We start from the raw sequence: 22,194 nt of genomic DNA, 5'->3' as shown, positions 1-22,194 counted from the left end.
AGAAAAGTATGTTCCATAATATCATCTTGTTAAGTTCTGAATTTCCTTTTCCTTTAGTTTTAGTGCCGTTCAACTTCTGCTCTTCAGGATCTTATAGTCTTTAGTAATTGGGTGAAACAAGTTTAGAAATACAGACATGCATAATGTCGCAAGTTTACAAATTTGGTAAACATTCCTACTGATTTTTCTACATACTACATACAAATACATGTGTGGAGGACAACTTTAATAGCTCAAGGAAGAATAAGGTCATAAATGGGTTTTGAAAATTATTTAGAAGGGTAAATAACTTCTAAGCAGAGAGTATTGCTTAAATAAGAAACTACTGTATTGTTCACTCACCTAGTAAGTAACCCTTACTTGGTAGGTGAGAATTTCTCTAATGTTGCAAGTTTTAATCCTGAAGATTCTTTGTCTTTTTTATTTCAAATTGAAATATTTTCCACTTGATAGCACAAGTCACAAAACAATGCTCATTGTGCAAATTATCAATGCTTTTAAATATGTAGCAGTTAATGTAACATATCCATTTCTAAGCTTGGTAAGATTTCCTTAAAGAAAGGATTGTGTTTCTCTCCTGGGAAAACCAGTTCATCTTGAGGATGTCAGGATGATTTTCTAAAGATTTTTCATTCAACTGAAGCAGACACAAAAGTGAATGTGATAGCTTTCCTAAATCTTAGATACAATGGCAAAAGATTGCTTTATTAACATCTTCTTCACTCAAATTCACACATCAATTATATTCATACATGGAAAAATCTCATTCCTTTTAATGGCTGCGCAGTGTTTCACTGTATTGGTATATTAAAAGTTGGTTGATGATAAGTGGGTCTCACATGGTTTGGAAATGAGTGCAATGGGTAGAAGAATTGCGCGTCCGCCCCCCACCCCCGCCCACCCCAAATGCCAACGTTGCTCCAGTGCAAAAACATTCGAAGTTTTGGGTTCTTAACAAAATTTCACAATCAGCAACCTCACTTCCATGAAGCTCCATGAATGTCAGTTTCCCTCCAGAAAGATTGTGGCAATTTAGACTCCCACGCACAGTGTACCACAGTACCTATTTGCCCACACTCTCACCAAGTGTTATCATTTTTAAACGCAACATGACAAACATGTACACATGTGCAATAAAGTACAGAGAATTATTTTACAGACTCCAATGAACCCATCACCCATATTTACGACCTGCTGGTATTTAGCGCCCTTTGTGGTCCTCACACTACTTGCATCAGAATGATGTACTAGAGGGACAAGAGACATGCTGAGGATGAGCAGAGCACTGAGCTGTTACTGACGATGATAGTATTGGGGTTTGCCAGTCAAGCTTCAAGAAGGAGGTGTCATTTGAGCTGAGAAAGGATGAGTAGGGACTTTGTAGGCAAAGAACAGCCGCCAGGTGGCATTCCAGATTTGATCCGTGATACAATTTTTTTTACAGAGGTGAGAATGTGCACAGGTGTAATTGGTAGTTAAGACTGATAATCCAGTGTTGCTGAAGTGTAGACTACGGGCAAGGAAGAGGGGAGAAATGATTGAGAGATAGACCAGTCAAGTTTCCAAGGACTGTAAATGCTCTGGTCATGGAATCAAGATGTTACCCTAAAGGTCTGTTGTTGTCAAACCTGGCACAGCATCAAAACCCCTGTGTTTCTTGTTGCTTGTTTGCCTGTTTGTTTAGTTAGTTTTGGTGCTGGGACTGGGGAAGGGGAGCAAATGTCAAGATCTGAGCTGGGATCTTCCAGGGTAACTTCTTAGCCTATCATTAGTCCTAGATGGTCCAAACCTATAGTTTGTCTTAAAATGATTAACTGCCTCTTTCAAACTTAGGATCCATATATGAGAGGATTTATGAGCTTTATCTGAGGTCTCCACAGACCTGTTCTGAAGATGTCCACCATTAGCACTAGAAAGTTTTCACTCACCCTGTAAAATACAAATCCTTAGCCAAATCCTTAATCTCAGAATCTAGGGGATCAGGGGTATACAAGACCTGAGTCCAACAGAATTAGTTTTCATGAATGCCACCCTATAACTACCACCCTGAACCAGATAGAGAACATTACCAGCACCCCAGAGGACTCCATATTACCATCACTGCCCCTATGCAAAGCTCATTACTATTCTGATTGCTAATACCATAGATTAGTTTTGCCTGTTTTTGATCTTCACAGAAATGGAATCATACAGTATAAACTGGCTTCTTTATGTCTGTCAAGTCATCAAGTTTAGCAATAGTTTGTTCATTTTTTTATTGCTTTATATAGTATTCATTCTTTGACTTTATCAAAGTTAATTTGTGTATTCTTGTTGGTAGACTGGTTGTTTTCAGTCTTGGGCTATTATGAATAACACAACTATGAACATTTTATACATATTTTTTGGTGCAATTACAAATGGATTGTAGATTATTATCTAGCGAAAACCCTTTTCTCTCCTTCCCTCCCTACCCACTCTCATAACCATCAAAGAATATTCTCTGTTTTAACTATTTCTCGAGTTCTTATAATAGTGGTCTTATACAATATTTGTCCTTTTGCAGCTGACTGATTTTGCTCAGCATAATGCCTTCCAGATTCCTCCGTGTTATGAAATGTTTGACAGATTCATCATTGTTCTTTATCAATGTGCAATATTCCATTGTGTGAATATACCATAATTTATTTACCCATTCATCCGTTGAAAGGCACCTTGGTTGCTTCCATCTTTTTGCTAGTGTAAACAGTGCTGCAATGAACACAAAGGTGCATATATCTGTTTGTGTAAAGGCTCTTATTTCTCTAGGATATATTCCAAGGAGTGGGACTGCTGAATCATAAGGTAGCTCTATTTCTCGTTTTTTAAGGAAGCACCAAATCAATTTCCAGAAAGTGGCTGTACCATTTTACATTCCCACCAGCAGTGTATAAGTGTTCCAGTCTCTCCGCAACCTCTCCAACATTTATTATTTTGTGTTTTGTGGATTAATGCCAGCCTTGTTGGAGTGAGATGGAATCTCATTATACTTTTGATTTGTATTTCTCTAATGGCTAATGATCGTGAGCATTTCCTAATGTATCTGTTAGCTACCTGAATGTCTTCTTTAGTGAAGTGTCTGTTCATATTCTCTGCCCATTTTTTAATTGGGTTATGTGTCTTCTTGTAGTTGAGTTTTTGCGGTATCATGTAGATTTTAGAGGACACTGAATGGAAATGTCATAGCTAAAAACTTTTTCCCTCTCTGTATGTAATCTATTTTCTCTTTTGGTGAAGTCTTTGGATGAGCATAGGTGTTTGATTTTTAGGAGCTCCCAGTTATCTAGTTTTTCTTCTACATTCTTTATAATGTTTCGTGTACTGTTTATGCCATGTATTAGGGCTCCTAACATTGTCCCTATTTTTTCTTCCATGATCTTTATCGTTTCAGATTTTATATTTAGACCTTTGATCCATTTTGAATTAGTTTTTGTGCATGGTGTGAGGTATGGGTCTTGTTTCATTATTTTGCAGTTGGATATCCAGTTATGCCAGCACCATTTGTTAAGGAGACTGTCTTTTTCCCATTTAACTGACATCGAGACTTTCTCAAATATTAACTGATCATATGTGGGTGGATTTATATCTGGATTCTCAGTTCTGTTCCATTGGACTATGTAGCTGTTGTTGTACCAGTACCAGGCTGTTTTGACTACTGTGGCAGTATAATAGGTTCTAAAATCAGGTAAAGTAAGGCCTCCCACTTTGTTTTTCTTTTTCAGTAATGCCTTATTTATCCAGGGCCTCTTGCCCTTTCATATGAAGCTGGTGATTTGTTTCTCCATCTCATTAAAAAATGTCGTTGGAATTTGGATCGGAACTGCATTGTGTCTACAGATCGCTTTCGGTAGAATAGATATTTTTACAATGTTAAGTCTTCCTATCCGTGAGCAAGGTGTATTTTTCCACTTATGTGGTCTCTCTCGGTTTCTTGCAGTGGTGTCTTGTAGTTTCTATGTATAGGTCTTTTACATCTCTGGTAAGATTTATTCCTAAGTATTTTATCTTCTTGGGGCTACTGTAAATGGTATTGAATTGGTGATTTCCTCTTCCATGTTCTTTTTGTGAATGTAGAGAAATCCAACTGATTTTTTATGTCTGTCTTGTGCCCTGATACTCTGGTGAACTCTTCTATTAGTGTCAGTAGTTTCTTGAGGATTCTTTAGGGTTTTCTGTGTATAAGATCATGTGATCTGCAGATAGAGATACTTTTAATTCTTCCTTACCAATCTGGATGCCCTGTATTTCTTTATCTAGACTAATAGCTCTGGCTAGGACCTCCAGCAATGTTGAATAAGAGTGGTGATAAAGGGCTTCCTTGTCTGGTTCCTGCCCTCAAGGGGAATGCTCTCAGACTCTCTCCATTTAGAATGATGTTGGCTGTTGGCTTTGTATAAATGCCCTTTATTATGTTGAGGAATTTTCCTTCTATTCCTATTTGGCTGAGAGTTTTTATCATGAATGGGTGTTGAACTTTGTCAAATGCCTTTTCTGCATCGATTGATAAAATCATGCAGTTCTTGTTTTTGTTTTATTTACATTTATGATGGATTACATTAATTGTTTTTCTAAGGTTGAACCATTCCTGCATACCTGGTATGAATCCCATTTGTTCATGGTGAATTTTTTAATGTATTTTGTTGAATTCTATTGGCTAGAATTTTGTTGAGGATTTTTGCATCTAAGTTCATGAGGGCTGTAGGTCTGCAATTTTCTTTTTTTGTGGTGTCTTTACCTGGTTTTGGTATCAGGAATATACTGGCTTCATAGAATGAGTTTGGGAGTATTCCGTCCTTTTCTATGTTCTGAAATACCTTCACTAGTAGTGGTATTAATTCTTGTCTGAAAGTTTGGTAGAACTCTGCAGTGAAGACATCCAGGCCAAGGCTTTTTTTTTTTGGGAGTTTTTTGATTACCTTTTCAATCTCTTGTTATGGGTCTATTCCGTTGTTCTACCTCTGTTTGTGTTAGTTTAGGTAGGTAGTTTGATTCTAGAAATTCATCCATTTCTTCTAGGTTTTCAAATTTGTCAGAGTGCAATTTTTCATAGTAATCTGCTATGATGCTTTTCATTTCAGTTGGGTCTGTTGTAATATCACCCATCTCATTTCTTATTTGGGTTATTTGCATCCTCTCCTGTTTTTCTTTTGTTAGTTTGGCCAGTGGTTTATCAATTTTGTTAATTTTTTCAAAGAACCAGCTTTTGGTCTTGTTAACTCTTTCAATTGATTTTCTGCTTTTTATTTCATTTAGTTCGGCTCTTATTTTTATTATTTGTTTTTTTCTACCACCTGAAGGTTTCCTTTGTTGCTCTCTTTCTATTTGTTCAAGTTATAGAGATAATTCTTTGATTTTGGCCTTTTCTTCTTTTTGGATGTGTGCAGTTATGGTTATAAATGACCTCTGAGCACTGCTTTCCCTGTGTCCCAAAGGTTCTGATAAGAAGTGTTTTCATCCTCTTTGGATTCTATGAATTTCTTTATTCCACCCTTACTGTCTTCCATAACCCAGTCATTTTTGAGCAGGGTATCGTTCAGCTTCCAAGTGTTTGATTTCTTTTTCCTGCATTTTCTGTTACTGATTTCCACTTTTATGGCCTTATGTTCAGAGAAGATGCTTTGTAATATTTTAATGTTTTGGATTCTGCTAAGGCTTGCTTTAAGACCTAATATGTGGTCTATTCTAGAGAATGTTCCATGTGCACTAGAAAAGAAAGCATACTTGGCTGCTGTTGGGTGGAGAGTTCTGTGTGTGTCTATAAAGTCAAGTTGGCTGATTGTGGCATTTAGATCTTCCGTGTCTTTATTGAGCTTCTTTCTGGATGCCCTGTCCTTCACCAAAAGTACTGTGTTGGGTGCATAAATATTTAATACGTTTATGTCCTCCTGATATATTGTCCCTTTAATCATTATATAGTGTCCTTCCTTATCCTTTGTGGTGGATTTAACTTTAAAGTCTATTTTGTCAGAAATTAATATTGCCACTCCTGCTCTTTTTTGATTGTTGTTTGCTTCATGTATTTGTTTCCATCCCTTTTTTTTTTTGAGTTTTAGTTTTTTTGTGTCTCTAAGTCTATGGTGTGTCTCTTGTAGGCAGCACATAGATGGATCATGTTTTTTATCCATTCTGCCACTCTCTGTCTCTTTATCGGTACATTTAGTCCATTAACATTCAGCATAATTATGGAAAGGTACAAATTTAGTGCTGTCATTTTGATGTCTTTTTTTTGTGTGTTGCTGACAGTTTCGTTTTCCCACTTAATTGTATGTGCTGAGTAGTTTATCTTTATATATTGTCTTTTCTTCTTCGTTTTTGTTTCTGCTGAGTCTCTATTTTTTCTTGTATTTTATTTTGATGAGTAGGATAGTTAGTCTCCTTTGTGGTTACCTTAATGTTTTCCCCTATTTTTCTAAGTTTCAACCTAACTTTTATTTCTTTATATCGCCTTGTCTTCCTCTCCATATGAAAGATCTATGACTTCATTTCTCAGTCCCTCTTTATTATTTTAATGTTGTCTTCTTTTACATAATAACATCCCTGTTTCCCTGTTTTGAGCATTTTTTTATCTTGATTTATGTGATTTCCCTGTCTGAGGTAACATCTAATTGCTTTGTCCAGTGTTCTAGTCTTGGGTTGATACCTGAAATTACTGATTTTCTAACCAAAGAACTTCCTTTAGTGTTTCTTGTCATTTTGGTTTGGTTTTTACGAATTACGTAAACTTCTGTTTATCTGGAAATGTTCTAATTTTGCCTTCATAGCTGAGAGACAGTTTTGCTGGATATATGATTCTTGGCTGGCAATTTTTTTTCTTCAATGCTTTATACAAGTCATCCCATTGCCTTGTTCCTTGCAGCGTTTCTGCCGAGTAGTCTGAGTTTATTCTTATTGACTCTCCTTCGTAGGTGACTTTTCATTTATCCCTAGCCGCTCTTAAAATTCTCTCTTTATCTTTGGTTTTGGCAAGTTTGATAATAATATGTCTTGGTGATTTGCTTTTAAAATCTACCTTATGTGGAGTTCGATGAGCATCTTGGATTGATATCTTCTCATCTTTCATGATATCAGGGAAGTTTTCTGCCAACAATCTTTAACAATTCTCTTTGTATTTTCTGTTATCCCTCCCTGTTCTGGTACTCCAATCACTAGTAGGTTTTTTCTCTTGCTAGAGTCCCACATAATTCTTAAGGTTTCTTCATTTTTTAAAAGTCTTTTATCTGATTTTTCTTCAAATATATTGGTGCTAAGTACTTTATCTTCAATGTCACCAATTCTGCCTTCCACTTTGCTCGATTCTGCTCCTCTTTCTATCGACTTGTCTAATTCTGTAATTTTATTGTTAATCTTCTGAATTTCTGATTGCTGTCTATGGATTCTTGCAGCTTATTAAATTTTTCCTTATGTTCTTGAATAACCTTTTTTATTTCTTCAACTGTTTTATCTGTGTGTTCCTTGGCTTATTCTGCATATTGCCTGATCTCCTTCCTGATGTCTTGAAAGAGTTCTGTGTATTAATCTTTTGAATTCTACATCCAGTAATTCCAGGAAGTCACCTTCATCCATAAGATCCTTTGATTCTCTGTTTTGAGAGCTTGTTGAAGTGATCATGGTCTGTTTCTTTATGTGGTTTGATATTGACTGTTGTCTCTGAGACCTCTATAAGTTATTGTATTATTTTATTTTATGTTTGCTCACTGTATCATAGCTTCTTGCTTTGTTTTGTTTTGATATGCCCATATGGGTTGCTTGAGTGAGCTAGCTTGATTATTTTTGCCTTTGGAGTTCTCACCTGTCCTGTCACCAGATGGCTACAGCTGTTATCACATATACGAGCTTATGAGTCCATTCACTTTTCTTGTGTGAATTCAGCTCAGGTAACTGGTCATAAAGTCTCTGGTACAAGCTCAGTCCTACAGCCTTAGGGGGTCATGGGTGTTTGGTGTAGGTACCGGTATCTGGTTGCAGCAACGAGTCATGCTCTGAACAAGGCAGGGTGCTGACAACCACCCCCTGAGTGTCTCTGAGGAAAGCATCCTTGTTCCCTAGAGCATACAGGTAGGTGGGTTCTGCAGATGGACCACGGGCACCCAATGCTTTTGGTTGTAAGGACTGGGAGGTACCAGTTATCCCTGGACCCCTTTTGCGAGTGGCTAGGTGACCTGAGTGCAACCACCAGTCCTTAGGCCCCTGATGTGGGTAGGTGAGGACCCTGTTTAACAGGCAAAGGGGTGTCAAATATCAAAAACTCGCCTCTCCACCGCACAGCTTAAACAGTTGTAGTCTGCCAGCAAAGGTCTATTCTCCTGAAATAGGCCCACACAGGTCCATGCAGGGGGAAAGGTATTCAAAGTCCATGGACTGTTTAAGCCTGGACAGGAGCTGCTTCTGTCCTGAGCTCCCCAGGTGAGTGGAGCTGGCAAATTATCTTTTCCCCCTGTTGTGAATTTATTCCTTCTCCAAGTCCAGGAGCATGGCTCAGGGCACTCAGATGGGCCTATCTTAGGCCCAGGGAAATCAATAGCTGCTGATGCCGGCTTGTGGGTGGGGGAGCAGTAAAACATATGCAAGTACTTAGCTTTTCCCAGAATACCATTCTTCCCTGGGTCCGGAAGTGTGAGTAGGCTGTGTGGCTGGCTGTCTAAGTCAGGGACTACCTGTATGTCAATATGTGTGTATAGGTATGTATGTATAGTATGTATATTGGAAACCCTGGTGGCATAGTGGTTAAGAGCTACGGCTGCTAACCAAAAGGTCGGCAGTTTGAACTCACCAGCTGCTCCTTGGAAACACTACAGGTCAGTTCTACTCTGTCCTATAGGGTTGCTATGAGTTGGAATCAACTCGACGGCAGTGGGTTAGTATGTATATTACATATATGGATAAGTATATTAAGAAAGTAATACATCAAAATACAAATAGCAGTCACCTCCAGGTGATGGGATTATGGGTGATTTTAATTGCTTTTCCTATTTCTGTTTTGGTGAACATAATTTATTTTGATAATCAAAAGGGGTCTCAGGAAAATGATTTTCTAATAGAATTGGCTTTGAATCTCTTTGATTCTCTCTTTCATTCTGTATATGGGTGAGGACTGGCCCTATGAGAAGACATAGCCTCCACTCCAACCAGACACTGAGGCCCTTCTATCATTTATAACCTGCCTTTATTTTAGGAAAATTCATTCATTTTGCACTATTCACTAGTCCAGCCACCTGGACTTTATCATGCACAGATCATTCACCCCGCTCCAAAAGAACTGCAGAGACACACTTATCCATCTAATGTTACCTCCTCTGACACCGAAGAGTTGCTTCTCCATATCCCTGTATCTTCCCACATGCTGGCAGCAGATGCTGCGACAGGACGGGCCGAATGAGAAATACCACTTCTGAAGTTGATTAAAACTAGTGGGAGCATGAGTGTTGATGGCAAGGGGCTACAGAGGGAGGTAGGAGGTATGACCATCACCACATGCTGTCGCGCTTCCTGTGTCTCTGTATCTGTGGGTGTCACGAGGCTGACACCCCTAGGAGCCATGTCCACACTCCTCTTCTTTTCCTACCACCTTCTTTTCTAGCACCAACACTATCCATTGCGAATAAGTCAGACTCTTGTACAACCTGCACCAAATATGTCTTACCAGATTTCTTTCATGACTCTAAGGTCCCTCGTTGCAGTCTGTTTTATAAGTCAAGGATAACTGCTGTTACTTGATAAGGTTAAAAGATTAAGGCAGTATAGAAAGAGCACTCGGTTTGGTGATAGACAGGTTGGGTTCGAACCTAGGCTTCAGCAGCTCCAAACTGAAAGGCTTTGGGTAAGTTCCTGAGAGGCCACATCTGTAAAAGTGGAGTAAAAAAGCCCTCCCTGAAGAACTACTAATAGGGGTATCTGTTATACCTAAGATGCACTGATGGCAAGTGGTTAAGCACTTGGCTGCTAATAGAAAGCTTGGTGGTTTGAACCCACTGGATGCCCTGCTGGACAAAGATGCGGCATTCAGTTACCGTAAAGACTACAGCCTTGATAACCGTATGGGGCAGTTCTACTCTGTCCTGTAGGCCCACTATGAGTCAGAATCAACACGATTGCAACAAGTTATTATACTTACACTTGAAAGAACCGTCACAGTCACCAAACGGGATAATGGACTTTAAAGCACTTAGTAGGCACTCAAGCTGGCTTTTATTATCCTAAGAATCTATTACACCCATTACCCTACATCACAGAGCAGAACTCTAAGGGTCAGGGAAAGGAATCAGCACGCGCTGCGGCTCAGACAAATTCAGTAACTTGTTCAAGGTCACACAGCTAGTGAGTGGAAGAGCAGGTATCCAGCCCAGGTCTCTCTGCCTCCAAATCGCAGGCTCTTCCCACAACAACTTACCACCTTTACTTACGTGTGCTCAGCCCAGAACAAAGGAAAAATTGACAGCCAACCTCAATGATTCAGGCCTAAACATGTAGGTGGCTGTGAAAAAAAGTCAGCCCTCTATTGTTTTTTAATAGTGCTTTAAGTGAAACTTTACAGTTCAGGTTAGTTTCTCACACAAAAATTTATATACATGTTGTTATGTGACCCCAGTTGCTCTCCCTGTAATACAACACACTCCCCCTTTCCACCCTGATTTCCCGTGTCCATTCAACCAGCTCCTGTCCCTTTTTGCCTTCTCATCTCACCTCTGGACAGGAGCTGCCCATTGAGTCTCATGTATCTACCTGAGCTAAGAAGCACCGTCTTCACGAAGTCAGCCCTGTATTATTGGGCTGTGTACCAGAATGAGTCTGCTTTCGCGCAGACCTACGGACATTCCAATGGACAGCAGAGTTTACGGGTGAAGGCCTAAATGAAGCAACCACAGTGAGATCTAGGGTGATTTCCCCACATTACATTGTGGATTCAAACAAAGGTTCTCAAACTTCAGCATGCATCAGAAACACCTGCTGGGCCCCAGCCCCCAAACTTCTCACTCTGGAGGTCTCATGTAGCAGCAGCTAATTTGCCTTTCTAGAAAGCCCCCAAGTGATCCTGATGCTGTTGGTACGGTAACCACACATTGAGAACAACTGGATTTAAAATGCTTCATAACATTCCCAAGTCTCATCTGTGTCCCATCTTTCCAAAATTCCAGGGAGCGACCAGCACACACAAAAGTACCACAAAACCAGTGCCCAGCCCAGAAAACAGCTTTGAGTTTGGTGCCCCTGAGGGTCTCCTTCCTGCCCAGGGCTCCTCTTCCATGTGACCGTCACTTTCATTCTCTGCCCTCATCCCTGTCCCTATACCAAGCAGGTCACCAGCCTCCACCCCCTTTGCTCATGGAACATTTGTTAACGCACAGTCTACAGCCTGGCTGCTTTCCAGAATCCTGACCCGCTTGAGAGGATTATCATAGTAGAGAGAGGGGAGAGTGCCCGGGAAGGCAGAAAGACAGGAGGCAAATTTCTACTTCTGAGACCTCAGCCGGCCTCAGGGAGACAGCACCTCAGGGGATTGGCTTCTTGGTGCACGTAGGGGGTGTGGACCCCAGGCACTAGGGCTCCCGGCCTGGGCAGAGATGCCCCTCCTACCCATGCCCCACCGACTCTAGAGCACAGAGATGCCCACCTCAAGGGACCCTGTGGACGTGGACAACGAGGGTAGCAGTGGCTAACATGATGGTTTGAAGGCCTCACAGAAGCCCCCCAATTCTTGGATAACTCGCAGGAAGAGGAGAGGCCCTCTGATAGTGAATGAGATTGAACTTTGCTTCACCTCAGTGGGATGGAGGGAAGATGCAGGATTAAGCTGTCACTGCTTGGTAAACCAGTCCTGAGATACACACTACACAGAAGACACAGCAGGTAAAGGCACACTCTTTATTAGAAGTTAGGGCTTTGGAACAAGCCCCAGGCAAAAGTGGATATTGGTAAACTGGGTGGAATCTCATGGGGGAATCAAAGGCTTCCTTTTGTTCAGACTGGAGGCCGACCTAACCTACCACCTGGGCTCCCTCCTGGTTCCCTCCTTGCCTTGCAGCAGCTGCCTTGGGGGAGCAGAGAGCCTGCAGAGAACACACCACTTGGAAGAGAAGGGGTCCAGGAGCATTCCCAAGAGGGCTTGCCCCAGTCTAGTTCTCTTACTCCAATTACTTCTCTCAGAGAACCAGCATCTCATAGCATTGTGGCCCCATTGTGTGCCCTTGGAATCCAATTTGTCTTTCATCCACTCTTGAAAGGAGGCTGGGATGGGGCAGCCCAAGGCCGAGGGATCAAATTGGTAGCCAACACTCCCCTAGACCAGTGGCCTTTCAGCCAGGCTGGTGGGCAACCGGGAACATAAGTGTCCCTCTCAAGGGAGGAAATCAGCAGAGTATCAGAGAAGGCCTTGGTGATCCTTACTACTGCTCATTTTTCTCACTTGGGATTAGTGAGATGAGCAGCTCAGACAAGTCCTTTCATGAAAGTATCTTTGATGTTGCCCCCAGAACCACGTAAGTGGATCTCAATGTTATTCGAATTGTATTTACCTGAAGACCACACTTCGTGCAAGGCAAGGGAGACACCCCTCATCCACTCTGCACCTGAAATTAGGCTCTCTCCTGTCATCTAACCAAATGCTCCAAATCTTGTTATAATGTGTGCACCAGATAATAACAGCTAATTGTAACTCCGAACACATACTAGGCAATCAGTAACTATTTGTTCAATGACTTAATGAATGAAATTCAGTGACTTTGCTATAACCCGTAAAATTTCACACTACCCTCCCCCACCCCCTTGAACTCTGCTAGGTCAATCCCCTTTCCCCAACAGAAGGATTGATGTCATAAAAAGATGGTCTTCTGCCACTCCGAGGCCACCACAGCTACCACTGAAGATGGACCTGAGTTGCAAGAATGAAACGGGGCTTTGAGTCTCTTCCCACTGTACTGCTCTATGCACAAAGTCACATAGACATGAAAGAAAGAGCAGAGACTGACTGTGTGGTACAAATCGATCAGTAGAAAACCTGCGTCCTCATTTTATCCCTTCCACACTCTCACTACTCCCAAACAATACCCTGCCCAGGCCCTACACACTCTTTCCTCTGCATCAAACAGGAGATCGGACGGTGGGAAAGCTTGCTGAGATGAGCACATGAGAGGCTAAGGAGCACCCAGCCCTTCTGACCCCATGCTGGTGTACACCACTCCCCTACAGGTCTACCCAGGCAGGCCTCGTTCTCACGCCAACCTGCACTGATCCGGTGTAATTCTCTCCTCCTTCCTTGCTTCCAAAGTTGACAAGCTCTACAGCAGATCCACAGGCAGATCTATGGGCAAAAAACACGAGGGTGGTCTCTCAATCCAAAGAACATCTGCCTTTCCAAATCCACAGCACTGGTTATGCAACATGGCTGACGTCCTTGGACCCGGTTCACATCACTTCCTTCCCCATTTCCCACCCCAGTATCTACCAATTACTCTATAGGCATGATCCTGGCTCACCCACCCCCATTTCCTGTACACAAATGGGCGAGGGCAGAGGTGTCTGGAAAGCTGGAAGTCAATGGTCCAAGATGTGATCTGGCCTCACCCGACTGCCCACAGCCAACCCCCACCCCCAGTCAACGGGGGTACTCATGTTCATTCCCACCTTGGATCCAAGTTAATAGTTCATCTTCTTTCTTCACTTCCAAGAGAACGGCTCCCTACAGACATCTATAGGAAAGGGACAGAGCTATTGATAGACAGAAAGACAGGGCAGAAAAAGGAAAAAAGAGGGGGACTAGCAGATGGCCCAACACCCATGACAAGGGTTATAACATTAAAAAAAATATTCAAGGCCATGTTAAATGCCTACCACCTGTCTGGGTCTCCTCCAGTGATTCCCCAGCCAACTCCCCACCAGACACAGAGCCTGTCTGAATACCCCTCCCCCCAACTCTGAAGTCAGCCATGTCCCAGGAGAGGGCACACCTCTTTCTTTGACAAAAGCATGAGGTGCAGGAGTGGCATGGGCAACTATATTTAGGAAGCATGCAGAGAAGATAGTGGGAACTATTATTTCAATAATAGCATTATGTGCCCCCTCACCTTCCCCATGTGCTTCATACTTAGATCCTACCTCACTTACCTATGTGAGCCTGCCCTCAGCGGAGGTCCTCAGGAGATGTCCACCTCCCTACCAAAGGAGAGTCCTCCTCCTGGAGAATCAATACATAAAAAGCACTTGACACATCATAAATTTTAGCCGTTTTTATGTATTCTTATTGGCCATTAGTATTCTTACAGCCATGAAAATATATGATACAGGCTGATGTTTATTCACCATCAATGAAATTTGAGGTATTCTATAGGGTAGCTATGAGTTGGAATCTACTTGTTGGCAATGGGGTTTTATTTATTTATTTATTTTTTGGGTGAGTGAGACAAGAAGTTTACAAAACTGAATGTAAGGTGGCATCTTATTTTTGTACATAAAAATATAAATACATGCACATATATAAATATATAAACATCTGCATAAGAAATCTTTTGGAAGAATATGATGCTGAAGAAAGCATTACTGGGGCTTATTTGTGGGTGGTATGTGTGGTGCGGTGAATTATAGCCATGTGCCGCATAATGTCAGTTCGGGCAATGTCCGACTACATATAGGTCCATGGTCCCATAAGATTATATAGCACCGGGAGGAGGAGCCTGTGGCCCTTCCTGGATTGGAAGGCTATTGGAATCAGCGAGTGGATCTGTTGGTACGCTCATGTGAGTTGGCCAGTGGGGTCCATGAAATGGGCAGATATGGGGGTGCTGCAGCAATACAGAGATGGGCTGAATCTAGACACATCCCTCTTGCACCCTCTGAGGCACAAAATGCCAATAAGGACTGCTCTGTCTGCCAGCATGAAAGACAGAGGTTGCAGATACCTATGGGGCAGATTTCCTGGGGGGAAGGCCCTGCACATAGCTGGCAAGTTGATTATATTGGACCAATGACACTGGTGGCACCAGGTGGCTACAAATGGGTCCTCACAGGAATAGATAGATCCTTACTCTGGACTGGGTTTTGCATATCCTGTGACAGACACAACTCAGCTTTAGAATGAGGAACATCCCCAAGGTACAGGAAGGGAGACAAGATGTCAGGGGAGCCCCTTTCACACTGTAACAAGGCCCATTTTCTCCATCTTCTAAATCACACTGATTATTATCAAGATTTTAAATGTATGCCTAGTAAACTGACAAAAAAAAACATGGTAGCTGTTTTAGGCTGGTTCTCTAGAGAAGCAAAACCAGTAAACTGTATAAATATATATGTATATAGGTAGATTTATATCAAGAGAATGGCTCATGAAATTATAGAAGCTGGAACATCCCTGGTGGCATAGTGGTTAAGTGCTACAGCTGCTAACCTAAAGGGTTGGCAGTTCGAATCCACCAGGTGCTCCTTGGAAATTCTATGGGGGCAGTTCTACTCTGTCCTATAGGGTCACTAGGAGTCGGAATCGACTCGACGGCACTGGGTTTGTTTTGGTTTGGTGGAATGTCCCAAGTCCATGGGTCAGGATAGAGGCTTCTCCTGATTCACATAGCTGCAGGGGTTGGTGAACCCAAGATTGGCAGGTCAGGCAGCAGGGCTATTGCTCACAGGCTGCAAAGATGGGTGAATCCCAAGATCAGCAGGGAAGACGGCAGGTAAGCTGCTAGCTCAAGTCCCAAGAAGTGGAGGTCAGATGAATAGGTGCCAGGTGCAGGATCCAGAGTAAGCACAAGCCCACGAAACTTGCCAGGAAGTCCACTTATATATTCAATGCAGGTCACACCCCCAAGGAAACGCCTTTTCAACTGATAGCCTACTCACAGCAGATCCCATCATGGAGGTGATCATATTATATCAAATCTCATCCTGGAAGTGATCACATCATCATACGACTGACAAGCTACATCATAACTGCCAAACCACTGAGGATCATGGCCCAGCCAAGGTGACACATAACCTTAATGATCACAGTACCTCGGTTTCTGTTATTGTGCTTTGCCCTGATTAACAGTAAGCTCTTACAAGAGGAGGTAGTGTATACTGTGTAGCTGTATGGACTCGGGAGCCACACAGCCTTGTTCAAGTTTTGGCCTTGCAAATTGCTTTCTGTGCCTCAGTTCCACTATGATTAAAGTATGATTAAAGTCAGTTACAAAGCACGTTCTCATAGGCTGTTGTGAGGATTAAATGAGTAAGTATAACTTTGGCATATATAACAGTACTGGGCACAGAGGAAGTCAGCAATAAATACTAACCATTTTCAACATTATTTCTATTCTAAAATTGACTGTTAGTGTTTCTACTGCCACTTTTATTATTGTGTGGATTTATCTTCATAGACATGGACTGACTTTCATAATATGATGTTTGCTGGAAAAAAGCAGTTCAGAAATTTGTAAGTAATATCATCTCATTGCTGTCCTTAAGTATACAAGTGACATTTACATAATAAAATTTCTGAAAACAATATCTATATTCAACTTTTAATGATGCCTACCCATGAGTAGTAGACTTTTACAAGTTTCTAATTACTTTTTTCCTTTCTTGAATTTTCCACTTTTACCTATGTCAAACATGTCTTGGTTTTGGAAGTGAAAAAAATGGTGAGAACAAATAAATATCTCAGCTTGCTATGGGTCGGAATCAACTCGATGGCAACAGGTTTGGTTTTTGGTTTTCTACCCATAAATAGAAGGAGCCCTGGTGGTGCAGTGGTAAAGTGCTTGGCTGCTAACTGAAAGGTTGGTGGTTTGAACCCATCAGCCAATCTGCAGGAGAAAGATGATAGCCAATTAAAAAAGCACTGGGAAAAATGTTTGTAACTTATATCTCCTACAAATTGTTGACTCACTTCTATACCAAAGTTTAAAATAGAAAAGCATAAAAACTAATTACCCATTCAAACCTTTGTAAGGAATATCAACAGCTAACAGAAAAAATGCAAATTGTCTTTAAACATATATAAAAAAAATTTTTTTTTTTTAAAGAGGGTCAAATTTGCCTTTACTAACAGAGATGCAATTAAAACTACACTAAGATCTTTTTGGTGGTTTTAAGATAACGTTAGGAAGCCCAGGTGGCACGGTGGTTAAGTGCTCAGGTGCTAACCGAAAGGTTGGCAGTTTGAACCCACCAGGTGGTTCCATGGAAGGAAGACCTGGCAATCTGCTCGCATAAAGATTACAGCCTAGAAAACCTTATGGGACAGTTGTATTCTGTCACATAGGGTGACTATGAGTCGGAATCGACTCAATAGCAATGGGTTTAAAGATACGTTGAAGTCCTAACCTCCCGTACCTGTGAGCATGACCTTGTTGGGAAATAGGATCATTAAAGATATTATTAGTTAACATGAGGTCATACTAGAGTGGGTGGGCCCTAATCCAATATGACTCCTGTCCTTATAAAAAGAAGAGAAGGGACGCAGAGAGTCATAGAGGAAAGCGGCCACGTACAGTTGGAGGCAGACATTGCAGTGATGTACCTACAAACCAGAGAACACCAAGAATTGCCAGGAACCATTAGAAACTAGGAAGAGGCAAGGAAGGGCCTTCCCCTAGAGCCTTCAGAGAGAGCATGTCCCTGCCGACAAGCTGAATTCAGACTTCTAGTCTCTAGAACCGTGAGACAATAACACAAATGCTTTGTGCCTGGCTGCTAATCTACAAGTTGGGGGTTCAAACCTCCCCAGTGGCACTGCAGAAGAAAGGCCTGGTGATCTGCTTCCATAAAGATTACAGCCAAGAAAACCCTGTGGAGCAGCTCTACTCTGTAACACGTGGGATCACCATAAGTAGGAAGCAGTTCAACGGCAATGGGATGGTCCTACTACGTTACCTGCAAGTTAATCCTTGGTGCATATTTCCCTGAGCCTTGAAAGGTGATTTGCTACACACAGGGTTGAAAGCTAACACTGCATATGAGGGACAGACAACTGGATGAGAGATAGGAGATCTACCTAGGCCCCAGTGCCACACCTAACCCAGTAAGTCTAGGGAACCTTGGGTAAGGCACCTGGCCTCATCTGGCCTCACCTGTCCAAGGGGCGCAGAGTAACCCTGCTCCTAACCAGCAACGCCTCAGGGACAGGGGAGTGGGATTCCCATCTGAAAAAGTGCTCTGAGCTCCTCAAAGGGAAAGTAATTCACCATGGAAGTCCAGGGAATGATTTTAACACCCAAGCCATCTACTGCATAGTAACAGTGATGATCACTGCCTTTTCATTTTTATAATTATTAACTTTTTGCTTTACTTACAGAAACATCCTCTGCTACATGGCAAAATCACTACTGAGGCGTAGTTTCCACCCAGAGAGCTATGATTGCTGCCTAACATCAACCACCATGGGTTGCCATCATTCAACAAATGCCTGTTTCTTCTTCCTAACTGGACTGGTTAGCAGTACAGTACTGGAGATGTGCTCTGTTCAACCCCTAGCTGTGTCACTTACAAACGGTGTGACTGAATACTTTACTTCACCTTGCAGTATCTCAATTGCCTCATCTTGAAAACTAGGATTATATAATACTCACCTATAGAAGAGGAAAAGATTTTAAAAAATAAATGGTCAGACTGCGGTGGGGAAAACGGTGGACCAGAAGGCGGGAGAGGAGAAGCCGGAGAATCTGCAACGAGCTGGAGCCACGGAGGACCTGAAGAAGAAACAGAAAAACTTGTGAAAACTAAGACTGTTTCTTCCAGTAATGGAGGGGAAAGCGCCAGTCACAGAGAGTTTTGGGAGGAAAAGTGTTACTGGACCGTTGCCTGAAAGTAAATTTAGATAAAATTAAATACAACTGGTTTTGTCATGGGCATTTGTTTTGTTTCAAGCCATAAAGGAGTTTTTGCATTGCTATCAGTAGATACAGATGCGTAGCTCTTTAAATGTAACCATTTTTTTGAAATTTTAGGTAAACGAATATTTGATATAGCTCACTTCACCTTAATGGGTCTTGTCTCCCCTCATTAGTCTTCAAAAGAACACCATTTGCTACCAAAGTAAATCAATATAAAAATAAATGGTCAGGAATAATATTATTCTGAGAACTCTACTACAGAGAACATTGGGACACAGTGAAATGGGGGTTTATCCCTGCTTGCTGGTACATTTCCATCTATGCTCTCTGCTAGCTCTGCTATTATGCTAAAGTCAGAAGCATGGCGTTCACAGAAAGAAGGAGGCAAAGGCGGAAGGAGAAACCAACATTTGCTGAGGCCCACAGATGCCACAGGCTGTAGGGTTTTATTTTCAGACTTGTTCTCTCCAAATCCTCAAAGCAATGCTCTGGGGCAGGCATCATTAATTCCCTTACAGATGGGGAAATGGGCTCAGAGAGCGAAGTACGTTCTCATCTCTAGGGAGTTGTCAAATGGACACAGAGGCCAACTTGAAGGAGCTTCCACTGGCCACTTTGGGGACAAAACGAACATGAAAACAATGATAGCAATAGATGGTAAACCTTTGAGTAAAATAGGAATCTATGAGTTTTACTGACATAAATTAATACACACATGAATAGATAGGTATACGGATAGATGAGGGAGAAAGGGAAGCTGTAGTCTACATTCGAAGGCTAATTAGTAAATCTAGACAGAATTAGGAAAGCAACACTTGACAACTGTCATTGTTATAAGTGGTTCATGCAAGAATCAAATGGAGGCTCAGTCTGCACCAAATCCCACAGCAGTCATGGAGCCCTCTGGTACCCAGAGAGGACACTTAAACCCAGGGAAACAACAAGCCTCACTTGGTTCTTAATATCCCCTAGGAACTCAATGGGACCGACATGATGCACATTAACTGCCTCAAGTATTCCTCACCATAAACACCCCCCGCAGCTGCGGCGACACACACACACACACACACACACACACGCTCTCTCTCCAGCTGCAGAGATGCACACACATACATGCACACATGATCTCTTCCCCTCTCTGTCCCTTTCCTCCCAAGACCCTCTCTCACCGACCCTACCTGTGTATGGAAACACCTCCAGGACACCCCTGGAGAAGGACACCAGGCTCCCTCAGGCCGGCAGGGACCACAACAGCCCGTCTCTCTCTTTGACGACACAGCAGGACACCGAGTCCCAAAGCAGGAAATCACCCCTTGGCTCTGGGGCCCCTTGTCTCCCCACACCCACGGCGGAGCACCCACCTCCTCTGCTGAGTCCCAGACACCTGATGGCGGGAACCTGCTCCTCTTACCGGGTCTTATCCTCTATTGAAAAGTCGTCACGGTCGCCATCTTTACGTCGGTTTCTATGGCAACCGCGAAGCACCGGAAACGCCTCCGCTCAGTTGTCCCCCCCCTTCATCTGTCGCTGAAAGCAGAACACCTGGGCCTTTCAGACCGCCACCTGACACAGCGTTCTAATTAAAGCACTAGACAGGGACCCTATGGGGCAGTTCTACTCTGTCCTGTAGGGTCGCTATGAGTCGGAATCAACTCCATAGCAACAGGTTTTAACAGGTACAGACAGGGACCCAGGTGATCGGTGAAGTCTGCCCAATGTGGTGGAAGAAAGTATGCTCCTGTTGTCAGAAATTTTGTTTGCTTCATAAAGAGACCGAAAGCAAACCCGTTGCCATTCCGTAGATCCCGACTTATAGCGACCCTATAGGACAGAGTAGAACTGCCCCATGGGGTTTCCAAGGAGCGGCTGGTGGATTCGAACTGCCGACCTTTTGGTTAGCAGCCGAGCTCAGTGAGGTGTCCCAGGGTTACCTGGCGATAAGCTAGCTCTCTGAGGGTGAGCATATAAAAATCACGCACCATGTAAAGCAGTGACCCATCTGTGACAGAAACCTAAGAGACTGTCTACAATCATGTGACTTAACGGTCTAGGAACATCTACAAATGCCAGGTAAGGAATGTCAGAGTTATTTCAGGGAGGCAGGCCTAGAATATTAGAGTCGTTTAGTAGGCAAAAACCCAGTCAATTGAACCATAGGGAGGTTTGTCTAATTGCTCAGCTAATGGTCTCAGTTTATGCCTCAGAAAATGCCCTGACATAATATTAGGGTGTGAGAAGGAAGCCTGGTGAGTGAGCATGTGTGTATGCTGCATCCCATTCAAATGGGAAATGTGGGGCCCGAGAACACCATACACTGCTGAAGGAGTACAGATTGGTACACCCTGTTTGCAGAGCCCTTTGGCACCATCTGTTGGAGAAGAAAGAAGTCACAGTGAGCTGTAGCATTCTTAGGTATGGAGCCTAGGGGGGCATGGCTAATGAGAGTAGGCTAGTCGAGAAGTCACCTGATTTAATAAATCTCAGAAGCACTATTTTCAGAGGGAAGACGGTAAGTTTCAATAAGGGATATAGAAAGTTATTACTTGTATACTTAGAGTTAAAAATACACAGAGAGATTGTGTTTTGTTTAGGGATGTATTCATGGGTAGTAAAATATGGAGCAAAGCATGGGAGTTGTAAACAAATTCTGGACGGTGGTTCCCTCTGGGGGTGAGGCAGCCAGAGAGGTTACACAGGGGCATCCACTCTACAATATTTTATTTCATAACCTTGGTTGTGTGTACATGTTTGCCTATTATACTACTTACTATACATTTTTAGAAACCTGGTGGTGTAGTGATTAAGAGCTATGGCTGTTACTGAAAAGGTCCACAGTTCTAATCCACCAGCCACTCCTTGGAAACCCCAGAGCGAAGTTCCACTCTGTCCTATAGTCGCTATGAGTCAGAATCAACTGGATGGCACTGGGTTAGGTTTTTTGTATTTTATACCTTTTTAGGAACCCTGGTGGTGCAATGGTTAAGAGCTAGAACTGCTAAGGAAGAGGTCGTTAGGTCAAATCCACCAGCCGCTCCTTAGAAAACCTATGGGGAAGTTTTACTCTGTGTATGGGGTCGCTATGAGTTGGAATCGACCCAACAGCAATGGGTTTGGTTTTTGGTTCTGATATCTTTTTAAAAGTCCGAAATAAAACATATTTTACATGAATAAAGCTCAAATGGTCTTTATCCCTGATGAACAATTAGTAACCCATCATCCATTTAGAAAATGTAGGAAATGCATTCTAACACTGCTATGAGTATACTCATAACCTTTAATCCCACCAGGCAGGGTAAAAACTGCTTCCAGGGGGATATATTTCGTCCCATTTTTTTTTATACATGGGATTGCGTGCACGCACACATGTGGGCGCACACAC

General features: G+C 42.4%; 1 long non-coding RNA gene across 1 annotated transcript; it reads right to left on the bottom strand.

Moving 5' to 3' along the window:
- Nucleotides 1-9,784: 9,784 nt before the first annotated feature.
- Nucleotides 9,785-20,320, bottom strand: LOC111748591 (uncharacterized). Its single transcript, XR_002784257.2, has 6 exons — nt 20,177-20,320; nt 18,552-18,671; nt 14,116-14,185; nt 13,636-13,700; nt 13,234-13,312; nt 9,785-12,883 (listed from the first exon to the last, which is right to left on the bottom strand). It is a non-coding gene; the product is annotated as an uncharacterized LOC111748591 (long non-coding RNA).
- Nucleotides 20,321-22,194: the final 1,874 nt, after the last annotated feature.

The sequence above is a fragment of the Loxodonta africana genome, chromosome X, assembly GCF_030014295.1.
Source record: "Loxodonta africana isolate mLoxAfr1 chromosome X, mLoxAfr1.hap2, whole genome shotgun sequence".
Classification (NCBI taxonomy): Eukaryota; Metazoa; Chordata; class Mammalia; order Proboscidea; family Elephantidae; genus Loxodonta; species Loxodonta africana.
The sequence above is the reverse complement of the archived record's forward strand: the minus strand, read 5'-3'. Positions and strand labels throughout refer to the sequence as shown.